The 14590-nt window shown below is 46.6% G+C and overlaps 1 protein-coding gene across 3 annotated transcripts in view; it reads right to left on the bottom strand.

The window, feature by feature from the left end:
- The window catches only part of Ldlrad3 (low density lipoprotein receptor class A domain containing 3), a 241252-nt gene that overhangs the window by 32979 nt on the left and 193683 nt on the right, over positions 1-14590 (bottom strand). The gene's annotated exons all lie outside the window — the stretch shown is intronic.

Raw genomic sequence — 14590 nt, 5'->3', positions numbered from 1 at the left:
TCCACCTTCCACGGCACATGGATCACAGTGGGGATAGATGCGTTCAGAGCAACAGCTTTGTTTTATTTATTTATTGTAAGGAGAAAACTTGCGGAACAGGAACGAGAAGCCCAACCTCAAGGTGTGTAATGTGGGAACAAGAAGGAGAGCTGGGGGGGGGCTCTGCGGTTTTCTCTGGGAACCCAAAAGGTCACGCCCTAATCTGGTCCAGCCTCTTAAAGGTCATTGGCTGAAGGAGGTTTCCCATCAGACAGCAGTGGGAGTAACGAACATATTTGAAAACCCCAGATACTAAGAACCCCAGATGCAGTAAGAAGGCTGTGATCTCCAGTCTCTGATGGGGAGAATTCTCACACAGAAAGGCTGTATCCTCAGCACAGCTCACTCAGATTATAGGCACAGAAAGCCTGAAATGGTACCCAGGAAGAGGGCCTCCGGTTCACACTCACCAGGAGGATGCTTATCGAGCAGGCAAACCCAGCATTCAGGGATGCCTGAGACATACCTATTGAATAAAAGATTGTGCGTGCATCCTTTTTTTAATCCTGAGAAGGTTATCTCCACTTCTGGATTGTGGGAAATGAGAAAAAAAATCACTCCCTGAGGAATAAAATAATTTTTTTTTGAAAAATGTTCTAATACAGACAGACAGCAGTGCTTCCCCTAAGGGGGAGGGGAAGCCCCATTCATTCAAGTTCCCGTGTTTTAATTTTCTGGAGTGCAGAAGGCTGCAAAGACCAGCAGGGTTCAAGGCCATTGTCTTTGGGGCTCAAATTTCCATAGCTGGATATAGACAGGATTTCTGATTCCACATAAGTAGTTAATCAAAGAGAAAGACAATTCTTCATGCGAAAATCCTCTGATCTTACATCAAGAGAGCCAAGCCCTGGAGAGCGGAGGAGTAATGGCTGCGAAGGTTAAGACATGCTAGGCACTTTGTGTGCCGCGGGAAGGATTTGGCTAGAGTCAGGCAAGAATGGGACGTTATCATTTCTGCCTTTAAAAAAACCAAAACAAACAGCCAGAAGTGGCTCTGTTTGCATGAATTTAGCAGAATGTGACTGTCTGTGGAGCTAACAGGCCCCACGTGCATTGTTATCTGGAAATATTTAACGGATTAGGACCATACGCACTGGCAGACAGACCCGATTTAAGTTTTTTACATGATAGGAATCCTCCTGGGTCAAACTCAACATGTTGGCATCATGCCAGGCTAAAGCAGGAGATGGAAGTGGCCTAATTCAGGGCTCTCCATTCATTTCCAACCACGAAAGCAAGCGGCCTCTCCTTACAGCGTATTGTTTCAGGATTAGCGGATGTAACGCCAGTGGCAGGCTGAATACCGATGAGACAGGGTGCAGGGGGGCCTCCCTTCATTATGCGTTTGATGTAGTTAAACTGCCACCCCACTGCAAAGCCTGCAGAAGCCACTGTATTTCGCCAGCTTGGCTTACAAATGGAATACAGACGGAGTACTCCACTGGCTGGTGATGAACTGATCCCCTTCCCACTCCTTTACGCATTTTAAAACCAGGAAGGAAAGGCGTATTTTTCTCCCAATTCCCTTGGGCCTTAGAGTGAGAAAAGAACACATTTCCGACCATTTCCACCGTTCTTGGCTCACGCCAATGATATTAACTACCTCAGTGAAGCCAGATGCATCTATCCCTGCCAAAGCCTCCAAGCAGATCCAGCTACTAGGCAGCTGCGAAACAGCCCAGCAATCTGTCAGGATTTAATTAGGCCAGCTTTCTGGACGGGGTGTGTTCCCCGCCCCACCTTGGGATGGACATTTTTTGCAGAAGGTTAGGATGGGCTGACTATGGTGTACAGTAGCTTGGCTTCTGGTGTCCTTTGACTGGTGGGCAGGAGCAGGGAGTGGGTCCCTTTTCTTAGACACAGCTCAGATATAGACCCACAACAGTGACTTTATGCACAGACGGGATTTACAGAATGATGGCCTCCTTGGCCTCCACGTCCAATTATGCACCTCACTGTAGGGGTGACTGAGGTGGGGAGGTACAGAGGGACTTAGGAACAGGTTAGTGGGTAACATACTTGCCAGGGAAGCGTGAGGACTTGAGTTCAGACTCCAGAACATACATGAGAAAAGCCGGGTGTGGTGGCGTGTGCTTGCAATACTAGGACTGGGGAGGCAGAGACAGGCAGACCCCTGGGACTCACTGGCTAGCTAGACTTAGTCTCCTTGCTGAGTTCTAGACCTGTGTTAAAAAAATACCATGGATGGCCTGGGAGGAATGTCATCCAAGGTGGACCTTTGGCATCTTTATGCACAGGAATACATGTGGACTCATGCATACATTTGTGCCAGCACCCGTGCCCCCAAACCCCAGTGACCCAAGATCTGGCCCTTGACACACAGGCTCTGGTCGAGTGCATCACACCTGCAGCTGCTTCGGTGCCCTTCAGTCTGGCTTTCAGGCTCATTAGTCATTTTCTCTCCGCTTGACAATGTTCACTTTCTATTCAGTTATTCTTCCCAGCCCCTGAGCCTTCCTAATGAAAAGCTCCTTGAATGTTCGGAAGGGATTAGAAGCTGTGACTTCAGGGGACAGCAATAGAGGATCAGTGGGAACAACACAAATGGCCAATAACAAGGGATTAGGCAGACCCTGCACAGTGACAAACAGTGGCCAGGTGTGACTGGAATTGGCAGTCTTCACGGGGTACCCTGAGTCCACAGAAGTAGGGATTCCAGACTAATGTGAGACACAAATAGACTATTTTAAGAGGACTCTTGTAGGAAAATATGAATTAGCTCATTCTAAAACCTACTGCTATTGTGAACGTGGGTAACGGTGAAGATGCTACAACTGCCAACATGGACAGTCCACACACCAGTACCATTCTTTATGCGGCTCATCTGTCTTCCTCATTGCAGTGAGTGAGCCTATTACAGAAATATCAGTGCTCTACTTTACAGTTGGGAGAGACTGGACAAAGAGTGTGTGTGGTGCTGGTCCAGCACTGCCAGGAAGTAACACAAACTCAGCTGTGTGCTCTGCTCTCAACTCCACTCTCAATCCCTTCAGCTTCCTGCCTTTTCTATCGAATCTGAGCAGCAGGGTCCATGTCACCTTGGTTACCACTTACTGTATGTGAAACGGTGCTCATCACACATAGATCTTGACATTGTCTATGGAGTGAACAAGCCCATGACTCCCTACATCAACAAAGACACCGCCTTTGAGAGCTGAAGATACTCAAGCAGAGAAGGCTACAGAGTCCTTTGTTCTTCTGACTTAAGGGTGTGGCTGAGCCAGAAGACAATGGGAATCATGCTGGATCTCTGGCCAAGGTGATGGGGGGCAGTGCAATAATGGGAATCATGCTGGATCTCTGGCCAAGGTGATGGGGTGCAGTACAATAATGGGAATCATGCTGGATCTCTGGCCAAGTTGATAGGGTGCAGTGCAGGAACCACGGACCCCTGGATAACAGGTTGTCTATAATCACCAATACTCCAAACATGTGACGGAGAACACGACACCTGGGCAGTGACGCCAGGCTGCAAAGTGGCACTGGACACACAAAGTCACGGAGGAGACACCTGTGAAGGTACTGGGCAGAAGTTCTTGAATACGTCTCTTTGCAGATATTCTCTGGAATTAGACTTTCCTGTGCCACTATAGGGTAGGCTTGGGTGTGTGAACTGTTTGGTTGTGAAAGAACTGTGAGTGGTCCCCTTCTCTGGGTAACTAAGACAAGAAAAGATTGACCTAGTAATCCACAATGGACTTGTAAGGTAAGAAATCCATCTTTTTTTTTCTAAAAATTATTGAGTCTTGGGACTATTTGTTACCATACATGACCTGACATATACTGACTGATACAGAGATGTAGGCCCATACCTAAGCTACACACATGAAGGCAACAGAGAGAGAGAGAGAAAAAAAATACAATATTTAAGCAGCTAAAGCCAGATACGATACTTAGTGATGTATGTGAATTATTTTTGAAAAGCCAAGCTAGACTCTTGATTTTTATCATCTTATCGTACAGGTGTTTTATTTGTATATAAGTCTGTGCACCACACATGCATCCCGGCTGCTCCCACAGGCCAATAAAGACCACTGGATCCCTGGAGCTGCAGTCATAGGCAGTTCTGAACTGCTATGTGGGTACTGGGAACTGAACGCAGGTTCTCTGAATGAGCAGCAGGGCTCCTAACCACCGAGCCATCTCTCCAGCTCCATGTGAGTTACTTTATACTAACTTCTGGTGTTACCTCTTTATGACAACATTCACAGTTTACAATTCTCCCTCTTAATAGGTTAATTACAACACTGAGCAAGAAATATCAAGACAGGATCTCTCAGCAGGCAAGCTGCAGAGCTGGGACTGCAAACCAAGTCCATCAGTTCTCCAAATCCTGAAGGCCTTTCCCACAGTACACAGGGGCTTTGCTGGCAGGCAGGGAGCCCGATTCAAAACTGCAAGAGGCCTGAGTTGGCTGGAGTGTGAGAGCTGCTTACGGTGCAAGTGTCATGGGAAACTTTTGAAGACAGTGGGTTTTATTTCAGCTCAATTCTTAAGTGATACTTTTTAGGAGGGATTTTGGGAGAGGGGACCGTGACAGTAAACAGCAGGCAGAGGCAGCAGCCACAAAGGTGGAAGAGGAAAGTTTCCCCTATACACAGGAGAGCAAAGGCAAGAGGCCGCCATGCAATGTGTTAAATAACAGGCTAGCAAGTTTTGTCCTATAACACAGAGTGCTCCCCGGCAGGGATGGGCAGCAATAAGGGCAGTATTTGGGAGTGGGAACTCTCTGGTGACTAAATATGAGATGAGCTACAGCAGAAAGAGAGCCAGTGGCCAGGCAGTAAGGAAGCGGACCTGAAAGGAGACACAGGCTATGGAAGTTTTAAGGCAAGAAAGAAACAATTATCTGCAGGAACGGATTGCCACGGGGATCAATTATACATGCATAGGATGTTTGCCACAACCCCAAGGATGCAGGCTCACCCCATTTTACAGAAAAAAGAAAGGAGGTTCCAGGAGGTGAAGTCACGTGCTCTGGGCCGCGTCCACTGGGTGAAGGGCAACTTGGCTGTTTGAATGTTGTTCCCTTTGGCTGCACAGCCAGTGCTTAGAACCACCGCACAGAGAGGGCCGGCAGATCTACAGCTTTGTTAGCTGGCCATGTGCCTTCGACCTCCCCTTGATCAGATTGGGACCACTGCTGTCCCGCCACAGGGTGCCAGGCAGCTGGTTTCGGAAACACTGTCTGCATTTGCAGCTTGTAGAGGAATGGCGGGCTGCCCTAATACCGGCCCCTGGACTGAATCCCAGCCGTCTGGGAGAGCAGGAGAAAAGAGAATCAATCCTATCTGGCTTTTCAGACAGGCACCATGCGGCTTTGCTTTGAAGACCCGGGGCTGCATTATAACTTAGCCCACAAAGGGACCTTGGGATGCCTGCATGTGACCCAAACCCATCCGGATGGCACCTCTGCTGCCCCCTCAGCTTTGTGGTTGACCAAAATGTTCAGAATTAGATTTTTCAATAAATGGCTCATCCCGCAGTTTTCCTGCTGAGAAAGAAGTCAGGTCACAGATTTTTGAAATGTCACCCCTGCATCTGAGCCTCCACTGCTGCAGAGGCTCCAAAGCTGAGAGGCGGCCACAGAGAGAGGTTCTGCAGGCCCGGGCCATCTGTTGCATGGCTGAAATACTTGAAAGAGCCCTTTCTCTTACAGCTCAGTCTTAAAGTGCATGGGTAGCTTCAGCTCCGGCCCTGGCTCTCACCAGCGAGTTCTTGGAATTCCTCCCCGCCCCAGCCCCCCAGAGCAACTTAAAGTGTCTAACAGCCGAGTGAAGCCCGATGAGGGCAACATTCTCTGACTCACCTAGGAGCAACCATTTCCCCGATTTCACAGAGATCGGATCTTTGAGTACGTCCTAGCACCTACTTGCTTTTGTTTGTCCTTGTTCGGAATTGCCCGCTGTCCTCCCACTGTGGCAGAGGAGCCGCTACTCATCACCATCCCTGCCTACTGCAGCTGTCCCCCAGTTTGTTGTCTAACTGGAGAGATGGCTCACTGGTAGAGAGCGCTGGCTGCTCCTCTAGTGAGTGGTTCTCAACCTTTGGGTCTCCATCCCTTTGGAGCTGAATGACCCTTTCACAGGGGTCACCTAAGACCATTGGAAAACACTGATATTTACAATACAATTCATTAACAGTAGCAAAATTATTGTCAGTTATGAAGTTAGCAACAAAAATAGTAATTTTATGATTTTGGGGTCACCACAACACAGGGAACTGTGTGAAAGGGTCTCAGCATTAGGAAGGTTGAGAATTACTGTTTTAGAGGACTATGGCTCAACTCCCAACATCAACATGGTGGCTCACAGGAGTCTGTGGCTCCCGTTCCAAAGACTCTAACGCCCCCTTCTGGCTTCCAGGGGCACTACACACACATACAGCCAAAACACCATATATGTTATATAAAATAAAGGGACAAAGAGTGTTTTAAGTCATCATGAAACTGCTACCATGTTGGAATGTGGTATTTGAGGGAGCCTAGATCCATTTTCCTGGACCGTGGTCACCATAACTGGCTCGTATTGATGTGAGAGTTGTGGTGTGTTTGTGTGTGTGTGTGTACGTGTACACACCTAACCTATCAATTGCTTTACACAGGAAACCTAGTCCTAGCTACGGAATCCCTCTAGTGGATCTGGGGGTTCCACAGACCCTGTACACAGCAGCCACCATGCATCGCCACCCTGGCTGTCCCTGCTCACTCCCACTCAAGGCTGGACTTCCTATTTCCTATGCCTAGTGTCTTTCTCTTCACTTACCCCCTTAGTCTTTGGAGGCCTCCACTCCTTATATCTGAGAAATTCTTTATGGTACAAAGTCTAAGACAAAAGTCTTTGCTTGGGGGTTGTCTGATGTCCAATGTTGTTAAAATATTTGATATCATCTTGAATTTTGCACCCTTCTCAAGACCTGCTTTCACTTCTGCTTTTGTTTTTTAATGCCCTCTCCAGACACTTTTTGTACCCCTCTCTTCTGTCGATGCTCTGCAGGTTCACGATGATGCGCTAACATGCTTTATGGTCCTTCACTGATGAAATCTCACGGCCCCTTTTTTTATTGAAAAGGCACTGTTCTTTTAGTTTGCAGGAAATGGTTTTCAGTTTCTTTCTAGAGTTTCCTGTTATTTTCATGTAAATCTCCTAACCTGGTCCTTGGTTTCTATCTTATTATCTATTCCTTTGTGATCTTATACTTCCTGGGACATAATCTCAGATTGATTCCCCAAAACCTTTAATGTGTTAAAATCTCTCTGAGTTAAAAATGAAGAGAACATCCTGGATTTACTTCAGGATGCAACTTTTCGCAGTTATCTCCCAGAGCTTCCGCTGTGGCTGGTGTCCTCCAAGATGCTATTCGTGTGTGCGTGTGTGTGTGTGCACGCATGTGTGTGTGTGTGTGTGTGAGAGAGAGAGAGAGAGAGAGAGAGATCATGTGTGTAGTGTGTATGTGCTGGTCTTTGATACAAATGGTGGGTTGATGGATTTTAAAAATGGCTTTGTTTTTTTCTAAATTGTGTGTGTGTGCACATACATACAGGGGCTCAAATGCCTGCAGAGGCCAGTTTCTGATGCTGGATTTCCTGGAACTGGAGGTAAGCGTGGTTGTAAGCTACCCAAAGTAGGCACTGGAAACTGAACTTGGTCCTTGCTCTATGCATTCTCAACCACTGAGCTGTCTCCCCAGGCCATGACTTAGCAGTTTTAAGACATGGGGCCCTAAAAAGTTCTTTTTGTGACTTGGTGACTGTGGGTTTCCCAATCAGGTGAATAAGCTGGAGATATATGATCCCCAAAACTGGTGAATTTTCCTGCCAATCCTTTCCTAAACCATGTTTTGGAAAACTCATTTAAGAAAAAAAGACAAGTAGTTTGAGGTTCATTTTGTTAACTTGCATCAAATTCCTGTTTTCAAGAGGCTGCCTCTTCCCTCAGCCATCTCCATGTCTGGTATTCAGCACGCATTTGCTCTCCCCTCACAAGAGAGCAAGCTCTGCCTGCCTGCCTGCCTGGTGCACGGCGGGAAGTGGCAAGCAGGAAGGCTTCTGCAGGAGATTTCGACCAGGCTTCTGGCTTTTTGGATCCTTGTTTCCAGAGTTATCACAGGTTGCAATTCCTAGGCCTTCTGGAAGGAAACCTGGAGGCTTCTTGGTTCTCATAAACGCCAACTACTATTCTGTTTCCTGAGCCTAAAGTCAGTTACTGTCTATCTTTTTATTTTCTGCCTTCCACATTTTTGTTACTATTTTTTCCACTCTAGCAGATTTACCCTTTAACAAGTCATTTTATCGAATGTCTAGGAGGGTACAGGAGAATGTGTGTGCTCGAGCTGCCATCTTAAACGAGAAGTCTTAGAGGTAGGCTGCCCCATCATCCTGCCATTTACCTCCCTGAATTGTCTGGGGCAGCAGACTTTGCAGCAAGGACATTAAATGGATTCTGTTCATCGCGTGCGGTGGCTACCAGGTACACATGCTTTCCATTAAGAAAAGAGCGCTGGCCATGGATAGAAACAGAGGGGTTAATTCCAGCTGATTACCACTCCTTGGATGCTCGGTCTCATTTGTAGCCTCAGGATAATACAGTGCAGCCCTGTACACTTTCAGGGTTCTTAGCAGGATCAAACAGGATAATGGCTATAAAAGCCCCGCAGAAAGCACAAAGAGGCACAGAAACCCAAGGCTTTGCTGTTGCTTAAAACCTCACTTTCATCGCCTGGAACTCAACCGGAAGTTATTGTGGTCTGTCTTCAGGACAGAGGCCTGTCTCAGGAATCACACAAATCATCCCGTGGCATTCAAAAGATGCCCGTTAGTCACACGGACAAGTGACATGGGGTAGGGCTTCTTACTCCACCGGTGGCATCTGCAGAGCCAGCTAGGCTGCATGGCCCCCACAGCAGACAGCAGAATCCAGGATAGGGTCCTCTGCAGGGAGCCCATTCCACAATGAGTCTGTTTCTAACGGAGTGAGGTCAGCAATACTGGGAAGAGTGAGTGAATCCATCTAAAACAATGGATAAATTCCAGACATTGAAAACAACGGAGCAGCAGCGGCAAAGGTGACCCCACAGACACATGTCCGATGCTTCTCAGGCAATAAGCACAATCAGAATCATCAGTAAGATCCCTACAATGAGACTCTCAAAGTCCGTGTCCATGTGCAGACATATTTACACACCTATACTGCATACACAAACATACGTACATTCACACCAAAGATTAGGCTCCGCCCAGCCACAGCGCAGTGGCCACTCCTGTAACAGGGGTTGGGCAAGGCTCGCTGACACGCAGCTCTTTCTTCTTACTCTATCCAGTTCTGAGCCGGCTAGGATACACATGTTATTTCTGGCCATAAAAATGAAAAGAGCAGCAAAAATAGTTAAAAAGGAAAATGAAACCCGAGGAAGTCTCCACCTAGTTTTCAAATGAAGGTAATAAGCAGCCCGGAAAAGATGGCCCAGATTAAAGTCAGAGTCTGGGGCCGGGGTCACGTCACGCACTTGTGCTAGAGCTGGCAAGCAGGTGTAGTTTCTCCAGCTAGTAACCGTTGGCGGGTGCCCCATGAGTCGTGACAACCTCCTGTACACCTACATAAGTTCCGCTATAAACATATGAGGGAGAATAATTCATTTTCTAAAAAGTGGTGTAATTTTTACATTTTACATATGCAGTTCAATGACTCCTGAAAAATTCACATATCCAGGCAATCCAGATGGGGAGCTAATCTTTCACCAAATTCCCCAGCTGTGTGCAGATATGCAGTCATGTGGGGAGGGGCTCACGCCACCATGGTCGAGTGTATGAATGTGTGCTTAGCATGAACTCTTTATTTTATTAATTCTGAAGCAAGACCTGCTTCACAGTATCCAGTCGTATACCTGCATTTGCCAGAAACTTGCTGAGTCTAGGTATTCCTATCCTGGGTGTCTCCTGGCTTGCTGGTTCGGGCTCGCATGTGTCTTGGCAATGGGCACGATGATCCTAGACCACACATGCAATCAGTCTGGCAAGGCTTTTGGGGCTGTAAAGCTTTTTGGAGGTGGACCAACTCTCTAAAACAAGACCCTTTCCAGATGGGACTGTGAGCTCGTGTGACTCACTGAACGGGAGCAGAGCATTCTGCAGACATTGCCAGGACCTGCACACGGTCTTTCTGGGCTGGCATAGTCATTCTAACAGCTCTTTCACGTGACTGTGGACTATACTCTGAGCATGTCAAATGATCGGCCTTTATCACACCGCTTGGTGCCTCTGTTACCTTTACTTCAATGAAGAACTCAGAGCTGCGTGGAACAGGCATGAGCGAATACAGTCCAGTGGGAGGTCTGGACGCTAGGGCTTCTCATGTCTGTTAGGCTGTACTTCCATCCAGAGAGGGACAGGCACACCAGGGGTCATGACCCCTTCTGATTTTTTTGACTATTGCTTTCTCTGCTAGGCTTTGTGGCCTCTGCCTAATCCATAAAAATGTCAAGTCCGTCTTTCTTATCAAGAGGTAAATATACAGCCGTTTCTAGGTATTGCCAGGACCACAGAGGGGTCTCTTAGCTCTGTCTAGACACAAAACCAACACAGTGCAGTGTATAACCATACTTTACAGCCAGAGGTTCTTATCTTGTTTCTTCTCTGGGGAATTGGCTGATAAATCTGGCATCGCAGGTGGAGAGGAATGTCTGCTTTCCAGAGTGACTTTCAGAACAGAGTAAAGGGCACACACGAACGTGGCAGAGAGAGGCATCCTTCAGGAACGGTGGCAATTCCCTCTCAAAGGGCCAATTAATCCATTTGAAGGAATAATAAAAACAAGAGTGATGGTGGCCAACACAGGCTGACTATCCACTTTTCTAGGAAGGAAACCAGCTTGCATGTATCAGTTTCTGTGATGCTCTCAGGACAGCCTGCGTCACCGCATGAATCAAACTGTATTAGTACCATGAGGAACAGGAGGACTGAGAGAGGGAGGGGGCAGCTGATCAGTGGGGCTCCTACTCCCCAAAAGGAATCTCAGGCCTCCCAAGCTTTATGGATCCCTTTGTTTCCTTCTAAAAGCATGGCCTGGCCTTTTCTTTATTGCACTAAACTAATTGTTGCTGTGAGCCCCAAGCCATCTTAGCTAAGACTCCCAGAGCCCCCTGGGACACCAGAGGTTCAGGTGGGTAAGGGTCAGTAAGTGGCCTTGCTCCAGTAGGCCACCACAGAACTTCTGTTCTAGCCCTCCAATCCCAGGGCTGACTTGGGCTGACTGGAGCTCAGACCAGTTCCGGCTATGCAGGGTGACATATTCAAGCAACTCCCTACTGGGGAAAAGTAAGAAAAACACAAGTTCTAGAAAAAAAAAAAACTGGAGTAAAAACATTTTTAAAAGTATCTTAATATCACTGAAGAGGTGGCAAAAAAGAAAAGATAAATGTCGACCTGGACAACCAAAGCCACTTTTCTCTCATGAGAATAAAGTAAGTTTGAATCAAGCTTGACTTTCCATTTTGCTGATGGCAGAAGAACAAGCCAAGATGTTCACCTAAAGAAGAGGCTAAAAGGACGCTGTCCTGTGTCCTTGGACTCCACGGAGTCTGTTTGTTTTGGTTTTGAGACAGGGTTCTCTGTAGCTTTGGAGACTGTCCTGAACTAGCTCTTGTAGACCAGGCTGGCCTCGAACTCACAGAGATCCGCCTGCCTCTGCCTCCCGAATGCTGGGATTAAAGGCACGTGCCACTGCCACCTGGGCAGAGCTAACTCTTTGGCTGAAGAACAATAGAAATAAATCTCTTTCTCCTCCTCCTCCTCCTCCTCCTCCTCCTCCTCAGATAGGGCACTGTAGGAAAGCTGTGTTTCCAAGAAGTATGAAGAAGATGATGGAGAATTTATCACTGTAGGTCCTCCTCCTCCTCCTCCTCAGACAGGGCACTGTAGGAAAGCTGTGTTTCCAAGAAGTATGAAGAAGATGATGGAGAATTTATCACTGTAGGTGGCTGCATCAGACTGGACACTGTGGGCTTGTGCTCTTTGGAGGCCAGGGGAGCATCAGAAGCTTCTCTGGTATGGAACCGATCTGACAGACCTCCTGGGCACCTAGCAGAAGCCAACCTAGATCTCTCTAGAGGAAGCCATCTTTTCAAACACTCCAAAATCCTTAGAAATAATTTGTCGCACACACCAAGTAGCAACAAAAACACCCACAATTTAGAAAACCAAAGGACCACAAGTCAACCAGATGAAACAGATTATGCATTTCAAACACTAAATTGCCAGACCAAATCATGTGTATGTGACTATGTTTTTAAGACATGAAGGAAAACCCTAATACATCAGTGTGCAGGGAATAAGCAGCAAGCTATTTTTTAAAGAGGATGAAACAGACCTGAAAAAGAACCAAATAGAATGCACTGAAATGAAAAATACTATAACTAAAATGAAGAAAACTCAATGGAGTGGCTTAACAGTAGATTAGACACAGATGAAAAGAGAATAAAAGAACTGAAAGACGTGCAGGAGGAATTACTTAAAGAGCAGCAGAGGGACCGCAAAAACAGAAAACAATTAGGCATTAGGTTGACAGAGGTGTGACAGACTACAGGACATTCAAGTGACTGCATGGAACGGGGCTGCCTTTGAGCTTATTACAACCCAGATTCTAGGGTGAGAATCGTACCTATTTGATTCTCTTAGGCTAAATACACTTCAGGAATGCGTGATGGGAACAGGTGTGAAGGTCACCCCCACCCGACAAATACTGAAACTGTGTGGCTCGCAGGAGCTAAGCTTGTCCTTTTGTCCACACTAGATTTAGTGTTTCCTCTCAGTGAATGAACATTTTTTTTTGTCCAAAAGCTGCAGGGTAGAATCAACATATTTTACTTTAATCTAATAGGAGTTTAGACAGAAAAGTCTGTGTTTTTGTTGTGGTTTAGATGTAAAATGTTGCCCACAGGCTTATGTCTGAACATCCGGTCTCTAGCTGGTGGTGTGTGGGAAGCCAGCAGACCCTTGAAAGGGCAAAGACTCAAAGGAAGAAGTGGGCCACCGAGGGCGCGCGTTGTGGTTTTAACACCTGGTATGGCTTTCTATTTGCTGTCTGCTTTCTGAGTTCAAATGCACTCAGCCAGCTTCCTGCTCACCACAGTGCCTTCCCTGCCTGCTGTCATGACTCCTGACCACAATGGACCGTATCTCTCCAACTGGGAGCCAAAATAACTCCTTTCTCTTTTAAGTTGCTTTAGTGAGGACATTTTGTCATAACAAGAAGAAAGAAGCTAGGATAATTTTGAATGTTTCAAAGTCAACGATTTTTTGAGAAGTTTGAGAAAATTTACCATCATTGTTTAACTTGTTTTTTTCTGTCTAAGTATCTGCTGTTTGTCTTTCTATTCATGGTAGTCTGTGAAGAGTGTCTCGTTTGTTGACTATTGCCGTGTCTCTGGGCTAAATATCTTAACCTCTCTGGGTCTCACTCACCATGGACACCCCATTATCTCTATCCCCAATGACAGCCTTGAATGCTCAGTACAGTTCCTGATACACTTAAGTACTGAAAAACTGGAAGCCATTCTTAGTGAAAGGTAACTCCATCTCTTGAATTCCAGCTCAACTTGATCAATCCTGCTTTGTATCCCTCCAAACTCCCAGTGCTTCTTCAAAAATGGCAACCTCCTGACAACTGTCTTAGCTCTTTGTTTAATGCTTAACAATCTCAAGTTCTTCTTAATTGCAAACAAAAACTAAAAGCTATCATGACTAAATGTGATACATGGCTGCTGGTCATTCCAGGAAATGTCTCCTCAAAGAGATGCAAAAGATGGCAGATGAAGGGGAAGTTGTGGCTTGCCATCAAAGCTTGCTTACAGAATGGTGTCCTCTTATATCCATGGTCTATTACATCCTGAAGGAGCTTCAGCAGGGAACTGAGGCAGACAGATGTCCATGCGTGAGTGCACAGAAGATTAAGCAACTTTTGAAGCTAAGTGGAGTGAGCCCCTCAGGAGTATAGCTGTTTCAATAGCAGGCAACATTGCCCACCTGGAAGCTTGTCCTTGTCCCATCTTCTTGAAGGGGAGCAGATTGGGGTAAAAGTAAACAAGGGAGAAAATCTCGATGCTAAAATTTTGAGCCCACAGGATCAAATTCAAATCACTCCAAGATACTGCATTAATGGCAACATCTTTCTATCTCCTCTCATGGGATGCTATCTGCAGATATATGAGAATGTGAGTGTAAGTTTGAGTGTAGGTATACATGGATTATCAAAGGGCTGGGTCACAGTGACAATCACACATTTCACTCCCCCACAAGGTCCCTTCCAAGCAGAAGGGATGTGGAGCCACCTGCTGTGTAGAGCTGATCAATTTCTCTTCCCTAGTTCTCACAGGTGACAGTTTGTGCCTGACTGTTTCTACTGCTCCAGTGTAGACCAGCCCTTCCTTTCTGTCACAGGCAGCCTGGATCAGGGTGTTTCCAGGCAGGCAAGGTCAGTCAGGCTGATATCCCTGATATCTGAGCTAAGGACGTACTTGAGCACACTCAACACACACA

Source organism: Microtus ochrogaster (assembly GCF_000317375.1).
Source record: "Microtus ochrogaster isolate Prairie Vole_2 chromosome 14 unlocalized genomic scaffold, MicOch1.0 chr14_random_1, whole genome shotgun sequence".
Lineage (NCBI taxonomy): Eukaryota > Metazoa > Chordata > Mammalia > Rodentia > Cricetidae > Microtus > Microtus ochrogaster.
This window is presented reverse-complemented; position numbering and strand designations above follow the sequence as displayed.